General features: G+C 41.8%; 1 pseudogene; it reads left to right on the forward strand.

Moving 5' to 3' along the window:
* Window positions 1–4177: 4177 nt before the first annotated feature.
* LOC116599329 lies at window positions 4178–4551 on the forward strand (annotated as a pseudogene).
* Window positions 4552–9049: the final 4498 nt, after the last annotated feature.

The following is a 9049-nucleotide window of genomic DNA, read 5'->3' on the forward strand; positions in this document are numbered from 1 at the left end:
CACACATATATATATATATATATAGTAAAGCATTTACATTTAAAAGAGAGAATGAGGAAGTAAGTGGGGAGAAAAGGCAGCATATTGCAAATTATCCATGAGATCTTAGGGTTTAAAAAGTACTCTGAGAGTTCTTAGTAGCTGGGACTTGGGAAAACGTCCCAGAAATTTCAGGACTTTAGCTGAGCCTTGAAGAATGAGCAGTATTTTGAGACTCAACTTTGATTTGCCCTTGTGTCTTAGTCTCTTCAGCTGCTATAACAAATACCACAGACTGGGTGCCTAACAAAAAAACATAAGTTTCTTTCTCACAGTTCCAGAGGTTGAAAGTCTGAAACCACGGTGCCAGCCTGGTCAGGTGAGGGCCCTCCTTGGGGCTGTAGACTTCTCACTATGTTCTCACAAGGTGGGAGGGGAGAGGGAGGTCTCTGGGGCTTCTTGTATAAGGACACTGATCCCATTCGTGGGGGCTGCATCCTCCTGACCTAACCACCAACCATCGGGCCCCACCTCCTACTGCCAGCAGTCATGTGTTTCACTGAAATACATTATCCACTGAAATGAATTGCCTATTAAAATATTTTAATTGATATTAATTTAATTAATTTAAAGCTTATTGTAATAGGCCCTGAAGTCAGATTCAGATGTCTTAGTTTTTCATGCCAGTTCCAACACGTAACAGCTGTGCGACCTTGGGCAAGTAAGATGAACTCTCTGACCTTGAAGAGATTGATCAGTGACCTGCCCATGCAGATATCTGCCTAACAGTGTTGCTGATGGTATGGAATAATGATTATGTGAAAGTCTGGGCCTAAAACAACCACTCAACATGTTTGTTCTTTTTCCTCCAAGGATCGTCCTGAACAGAGTGTTGGAGGGCAGCAAGTCTGGGGAGGGAGCTTGAAAACTGGCAGAAGCAGGCAAGTCTCTTTAATCACTGAGCACTCGGTGTGTGCCCTAGGCTTTATGCATTTATGCATTTATGCTCATTTAATTCGCACAGCAACCCCTCGAGATTAGGTTCTGAGAGGTTAAGTAACTCCCTGTCACTTTTTAACTACATCTGTTCAGTAACTACTCTTGCGCAAGGCCGGTGGGGAGCAGCCCTGATGATGCCCTTGCTGGGTAATGTTGTGAACACTCCCACTGTGGCTGATTTCCAGCTGCTAATGGTTTCACCACTGGCTCCAGGCATTCCCAGGGATTAGACAGTGGGCTCTGACCGGCTACTCAAACTGGCTCTGACACACCCATCACCTGCCTCAAGCTTCCCCTGCCACACCCTTCCCTGTGTTCCCTTTTTTTTGTTTTGTTTTACAACTTTTAATTTAAATTCAGTTCATTAACATATAGGGTATTGGTAGTCTCAGAGATAGAGTACAGTGATTCATCAGTTGCATATAATACCCAGTGCTCAGTACATTGAGTGCCTTCCTTAATGCCCATCACCCAGTTCTACCCACCTCCCCTCTAGAAACCCTCAGTTTATTTCCAAGAGTCAAGAGTGTCTTACGGTTTGCCTCCCTGTTTTTATCTTTTTTATTTTCCCTTCCCTTTCTCTGTGTTCACCTGTTTTATTTCTTAAATGCCACATATGAATGAGATCATATGGTATTTGTCTTTCTCTGACTTATCTCGCTTAGCGTAATACCCTCTAGTTCTATCCACATCATTGTAAATGGCAAGATGTCATTCTTTGTGATGGCTGAGTAATATTCCATTGCATACAGACACCACATCTTTTTTTATCCATTCCTCTGTCGATCTGGGCTCCTTCCACAGTTTAGCTATTGTGGACACTGCTGCTGTAAACATTGGGGTGCAGTTTCCCCTTCAGATCACCATGTTTGTGTCCTTTGGGTAAATCCCTAGTAGCGCTGGGTTGTAGGGTAAGTTCTATTTTTAACTTTCCGAGGAACCGCCATAGTGTTTTCCACAGTGACTGCACCAGCTTGCCTTCCCACCAAGAGTGTTAAGAGGGTTCCCCTTTTGCCACATCCTCGCCTTGGAGCAGTCTCACCTGAGAACCTCTGCATTTGCTGTGCCCTCTTTCTCCAGCTCCACCCATCCACATCTTCACTGGGCTGCCTCCTTCTTGTCATTCAGATCTGAGCTCTGAGGTCCCCTCCACACAGGTGATCCTCCCCTACCTACTTGCACTAATGTAGCTCCCCACTCAGTCACTCTTTAGCAAATCATGACTTTCCTTTCTTCATAGGACATCTCATTGTATGAAATTACTATTAACTCCTTTATTATCTGCTTCTCCCTACTGGCATGTAGACTCCTTGGGAACAGGGACTTTATCTTGTTTATTTCCATGTCTTCAGCACATAGTAGATGTTTAGTGAATAATTGTTGAATGAATGAATTTGTTCAAGGTCACATGGCTAATGAGGAAGGAAGTAGAAGTCAGTCCTAGACCCCATACTCTTGATCTTTCTAAAGATATTATCTTATCCTCAAGTGGCTTGTAGAATAGTCTAGAATACAGATTAATTACCTAGCTACAGGCAACTACAGTGCAAAGAAATGTCTTATGTGCTGCTGGTAGGAATATAAATTGGCATAATCAATGTTGGCTGGCCAGTCCAAGGACCTGAAGGGCATCCCACAAGACCAGCCAAGAGGGTCTCTGGCTGTGCACAGGATAGAAATCAAACATGAGCCAGCAGGATTCAAAAGCAGACTTTACTGAAGGTATAGAGAGACTGCGGGTACACAAAGAGTGTCCCGGAGACCCAGAAAGGAAAGCAGGGAGTCCTGTCTATGTTCAGGATCTGGGATTTTTATTGAGGATGGCAGTCTTGGGTATGTGTCCTCTCAGGCATCCAGGAACTGGTTAGAACAAAGATGTTGGCCCAGGTGTTATTCCTCGGAGCCAGAGAACCTTGGTATGGAGATGTCTAGCATGGGTGGTCTGGAATATACATATGATGGCTTCACCTTGTCATTCTCACTTGGTCCCTCCTTAGATGTTATCTGTTCTAAAGAAATCACTCACTCCTTGTCTCTTACAAGAAAGACAACACTATGTGCATTATGATGCATGTGTATGGTGGGGTGGGGGAGTACAGGTCCTGGCAAGAATAGGAACAAGAAAAGGAAAAAAAAACACAGATTTTTATGGAGTCATTCCATTTCCCTGTCTCATAACGACTTTGGAGAACATTTCTTACTACCTTCTAAGTTGAAGATGACTTCTTCTAGGATATATCTGAGAGTAATTCTTACACGCATACAGCTGGAGGCATGTAAACAGTGTTCCTAGTGGCAAGAGTCACAAAAGCAAAAACTTACAAACCATCCAAACATGAATGAACAGTAATACAGTATCAAATCAATGAACATATACAGTATACATAATCAAATCAATGAACGACCCAACATTCACCAGTACGGCTCTACATTAGCCATATACTACTGAACACAAGAGAGGAAACCCCGAAAGATTTCAAACAGCATTATACATTTTTGTGATATTAAAAAATCTAAAAATGTTTAGGCATCCTTTTTAAGAGTACTTATAGATTCAGTAAAGTTAAATGAAAAGAAAAACAAGAAAATGATGACTATAGAACACAAGATAAAGCTCCTGGGGCATGGGGAGGCAGGGGGATGGGTTCACTGGAGGAGAGAGTGGTCAACTGATAAGATGTAGATTATTGTCGAGGTCCTAACGTTTGTTCTAGGTCAAGGGTTTGTGCATGATTATTGTATTATTAAAAATGATCTGATAGGGGCGCCTGGGTGGCTCAGTGGGTTAGGCCTCTGCCTTCGGCTCAGGTCGTGATCCCAGGGTCCTGGGATTGAGCCCTGCATCGGGATCTCTGCTCCGCAGGAGCCTGCTTCCCCTGCCCCCTCTGCCTGCCTCTCTGCCTACTTGTGATCTCTCTCTCTCTCTCTCTCTCTCTCTGTCAAATAAATAAATAAAATCTTTAAAAAAATGATCTGACAGCCAGCTGCTGCCTCCTGGTGTGATAAGGAAACTGAGGCTTAGAGGGGTTCAGTGACTTGGCCAAGGTCAAACAGCCAGTAAGTGGAGGAGCCAAGACTTAAGAGCTAGTTGCCTCCTATTTTCTACTGCATCCCATCCCCAAATTGTACCATAACCCAATAAAAGCCCAGACTAAACACATCTGAAAGCTGGATTCCCCTGACCCTTTACCCCAGTCTAGGAGCCATGTCCATCTTGTTTCCCTCACTCTTCCCCCATGTGACTGAGCACTTTGGTTTGATCTGGATTGGCTCTGCGTGGACGAGATGGAGCTATAGCAACAGCAAGAACAAGATCATTGGACCTGACTCCAGAGCATCACAGACAGAGATGACAACCTGGTACCTATTCATGAACTATCCTGAGAGCACTATGATGACAAGGAAAATGAGAATGGAGATGATGATAAGGACAGTAAAGAGGACTCAGAGGACAAGGAGGACCTGCAGGACATGGATGCAGTGGATGACTACCAGCAGTCACCAGAAGCTGGAGAGGCCAATGAGGCAGACAAGGAAGGCAATGAACAAGATCAGAACCAGAGGATGATCTAGGTAGACAAGTCAGAGTGGCAACAGCCCAGTTTACCCCTCACCCCCTGCAGAACCAGCTGGTTGCCCCAGCCTGAAAGCTCACCCTTGGGTATCTCTTCAGCCACTGCCAGGAATGGGTCTCCTATGCCTTTGAATCTCCAGTGCCTGAGCCCACCCCACCTTTCTGCCCAGTACCTACTCCTTGGCCGTCAGGTAGTCTCTTTAATAAAAACACAGGGTTGAAAAAAATATATACAAATAAAAATGAACTGAAAACAGAAAGTAACTAAATAGCTCAAATTGATCTATGCAGACCGTGGATCATGATTATCTGGTTCAGCAGTCCTGAGATCTAATTAAACAAAGAAACCACATGTCGTAAGAGATCTAGTTCTGGAGTCCTGAGACCTAATTAAATGAAGAAACTACATGTCGTGAGAGATCTAGTTCGGCAGTCCTAACTAAGATCTAATTAAACAAAGAAACTACATGTTGTGAGAATGGGAAGGGGAGGAGTACATCGAGAAAAAAACAGTTTCATTAAGCCCTCAACAAGTGGCCTCCACCATGTGGCACCTTGCTTGCTACTTTCATATTCTTGATCCACTTCATTATCACAAAAACCCTATGAGGTAAATGTTTGTTTCCATTTTAAAGATGGAGAAACAGAAGTAAATTGCCTTGCTTACTTTTCCAAACATACCCTAGATTGGGACTTGTCAGAAGGTGTGGGTAAATACCTTCTAGGGTGGTTTGGGGAGAAGATAGGGCAGGCAGAGGGTGAGGGAGGCAGTTTTAATATTTTCATTCCCTGACTGGAGATGCAAGACGTATCACCAGCCAGAGTGTTGGTCTACCTATGGCTTGATAATAAGCAAAAATTTTCCTGTTTATATAGGTCATAAGATATTTATGTTTATATTGCATTATTAAAAGGCAAAATTCAACTGGGTAAATGTGAAGGTCAAATCAGCTTTATTCAACAATTTATGAATCAGGCAGTATCCCATCTAGCAAGGAAAGAGGGACACCCAGGAGCTGTGCAAAATGGATGTATTTTTCTAGACAGAACTAGGATGGGACCAGGGGGTTAACTAGCAAAAGAAAAAAAAGGATCATTCAAGGCAAGGTCACTTTCCCTTAGGGGGAAGGCAGGGGTCTTCGGTAGATGACCTTATTAGTGCTGATCAGCTTATTCTGGACTGATTGGTTTAAAATAACACTCCTGAGAGAGGCTGAAATTGCTATTAGGTTAGGTATTAAATCTTGGTGGGCCTAACCTTACACCTAAAGGAGCTGGAGAAAGAACAGCAAATAAAGCCTAAACCCAGCAGAGGAAGAGAATGAATAAAGATAAGAGCAGAAATCAATGAAATAGAAATCAAAAGAACAGTACAGATCAATGAAACTAGGAGCTGGTTCTCTGAAAGAATTAATAAGATTGATAAGCCCCTGGACAGACTTATAAAAAAGACAAGGAAAAGGACCCAAATAAAATCATGAATGAAAGAGGAGAGATCACAACCAACACTGAAGAAATGCAATTATAAAAACATATTATGAGCAACTATGTGTGAACAAATTAGGCAATCTTGAAGAAATGGATGCATTGCTAGAGATGTATAAACTACCAAAACTTAACCAGGAAGAAATAGCAAACCTGAACAGACCCATAACCAGCAAGGAAATTGAAGCAGTTATCAAAAATCTCCCAACAAACAAGAGTCTAGGGTCAGACGGCTTCCCAGGGGAATTCTACCAAACATTTGAAGAAGAATTAATACCTATTCTTCTGAAACTGTTCCAAAAAATAGAAATGGAAAGAATGCTTCCTAACTCTTTCTATGAGGCCAGCATTACCTTGATCCCAAAACCAAAGAGCCCCTCAGGGGGCGCCTGGGTGGCTCAGTTGGTTGAGCATCTGCCTTTGGCTCAGATCATGATCCCAGGGTCCTGGGGTTGAGCCCCATTTCAGGCTCCTTGAGAAAGGGGCCTGCTTCTCCCTCTCCCTCTGCCTGCTGCTTTCCCTGCTTGTACTCTCTCTCAATCTCCCTCTCTCTCTCTCTGTGTCAAATAAATAAATAAATAAATAATTAAAATCTTAAAAAAAAGAGAGAGAGAGAGAGAGAGACCCCCGCCAAAAAGGAGAATTACCAATATCCCTGATGAACATGGATGCAAAAATTCTCACCAAGATACTAGCCAATGGGATCCAACACTACAGTTAAAGGATTATTCACCACAACTAAGTGGGATTTACTCCTGGGCTGCAAGAGTGGTTGAACATCCACAAACTAGTCAACATGACACACTACATTAGTAAAAGAAAGGACAAGAACCATGTGACTCTCTCAAATGATGCAGAAAATGCATTTGACAAAGTACAGCATCCTTTCTTGATTAAAACTCTTCACAGTGTAGGGATAGAGGGAACATACCTCATTATCATAAAAGCCATAGATGAAAGCCCACAATAAATATTCTCAATGGGGAAAAACTGAGAGGTTTTCCCTTAAGGTCAGGAACACAGCAGAGATGTACACTATCACTACTGTTGTTCAACATAGTACTAGAAGTCCTGGCTTCAGCAATCAGACAATAAAAAGAAATAAAAGACATTCAAATCAGCAAAGAAGTCAAACTCTCACTCTTCACAGATGACATGATACTCATGTGGAAACCCCAAAAGACTCCACCCCAAAATTGTTAGAACTCATACAGGAATTCACCAAAGTAGGAAGGACATAAAATCAACGCATAGAAATCAGTTGCATTTCTATACACTAATAATGAGACAGAAGAAAGAGAAATGAAGGAGTTGATTCCATTTATAATCATACCCAAAACTATAAGCTATGTAGGAATAAACCTGACCAAAGAGGCATAGGACAGGTACTCAGAATACTATAGAATACTCATGAAAGAAATTGAAGAAGACACAAAGACATGGAAAAATGTTCCATGCTCATGGATTGGAAGAACAAATATTGTTAAAATGTCATGCTATCTATAGCAACCCAGCAAACCCAACGCAGTCCCTATCAAAATACCATCAACTTCTTTCACAGAGTTGGAACAAATAATCCTAAATTGTGTATAGAACCAGAAAAGACCCCAAATAGCCAAAGGAATGTTGAAAAAGAAAACCAAAGCTGGTGGCGTCATAATCCTAGACTTCAAGCTCTATTACAAAGCTGTATTCATCAAGACGGTATGGAACTGGCACAAAAACAGACACATAGATCAATGGAACAGTATAGAGAGCCCAGAAATAGGCCCTCAACTCCATGGTTAACTAATCTTCGACAAAGCAGAAAAAAATATTTAATGGGAAAAAGTCTCTTCAATAAATGGTATTGGGAAAATTGGACAGCCACATGCAGAAGAATGAAACTGGATCATCCTCTTATCATACACAAATAAAAGCTCAAAATGGATAAGAGACCTAAATGTGAGATTTGAATCCATCAAAATCCTCGAGCAGAACACAGGCAGCAAACTCTGCGACTTGGCCAAGGCAACTTCTTGATAGCTGCATTCCAAAGGCAAGGGAAACAAAGGCAAAAATGAACTATTGGGACTTCATCAAGATAAAAAACTTTTGCACAACAAAGGAACCAGTCAGAAAATCCAAAAGACAATGGATAAAATGGGAGAAGATATCTGCAAATGACATATCAGATAAAGGGCTAGTATACAAAATCTATAAAGAACTTATCAAACTCAACACCCAAAGAACAAATAATCCAATCAAGAAATGAACAGAAGACATAAACGGACATTTCTTCAAAGAAGACATCCAAATGGCCAGTAGACACATGAAAAAATGCTCAACATCACTTGCCATCTGGGAAATACAAATCAAAACCACAGTGAGATACCACCTCACACTGGTCAGAATGGCTAAAATTAACCACTCAGGAAATGACAGATGCTGGCGAGGATGCGGAGAAAGGGGAACCCTCCTACCCTGTTGGTGGGAATGCAAGCTGGTGCAGTCACTCTGGAAAACAGTATGGAGGATCCTCAAAAAGTTGACAATAGAGCTACCCTATGACAGAGCAATCACACTACTGGGTATTTTATCCCAAAGATACAAATGTAGTGATCCGAAGGGGCACCTGCACTCCAATATTTATATCAGCAATGTCCAAAATAGTCAAGCTATGGAAAGAGCCCAGATGTCCATTGACAGATGAATGGACAAAGAAGATGTGGCATATATATATATATAAAGGAATACTACTCAGCTATCCAAAAAAAACCCCTTTTTCTATTTGCAATGGTGTGGCTGGAACTAGAGGGTGGTATGCTAAGTGAAATAAGTCAATCAGAGAAAACAATTATCATATGATCTCACTCATATGTGGAATGTAAGAAACAAAACAGAGGATCATGGGGAAATAGAGGAAAAAATAAAACAAGATGAAATCAGAGAGGGAAACAAATCAAAAGTGACTCTTGATCACAAGAAACAAACAGGATTGCTGGAGCAGAGGGAGGTGGGGTGATGGGGTAA

Source organism: Mustela erminea, chromosome 9, assembly GCF_009829155.1.
Source record: "Mustela erminea isolate mMusErm1 chromosome 9, mMusErm1.Pri, whole genome shotgun sequence".
Lineage (NCBI taxonomy): Eukaryota > Metazoa > Chordata > Mammalia > Carnivora > Mustelidae > Mustela > Mustela erminea.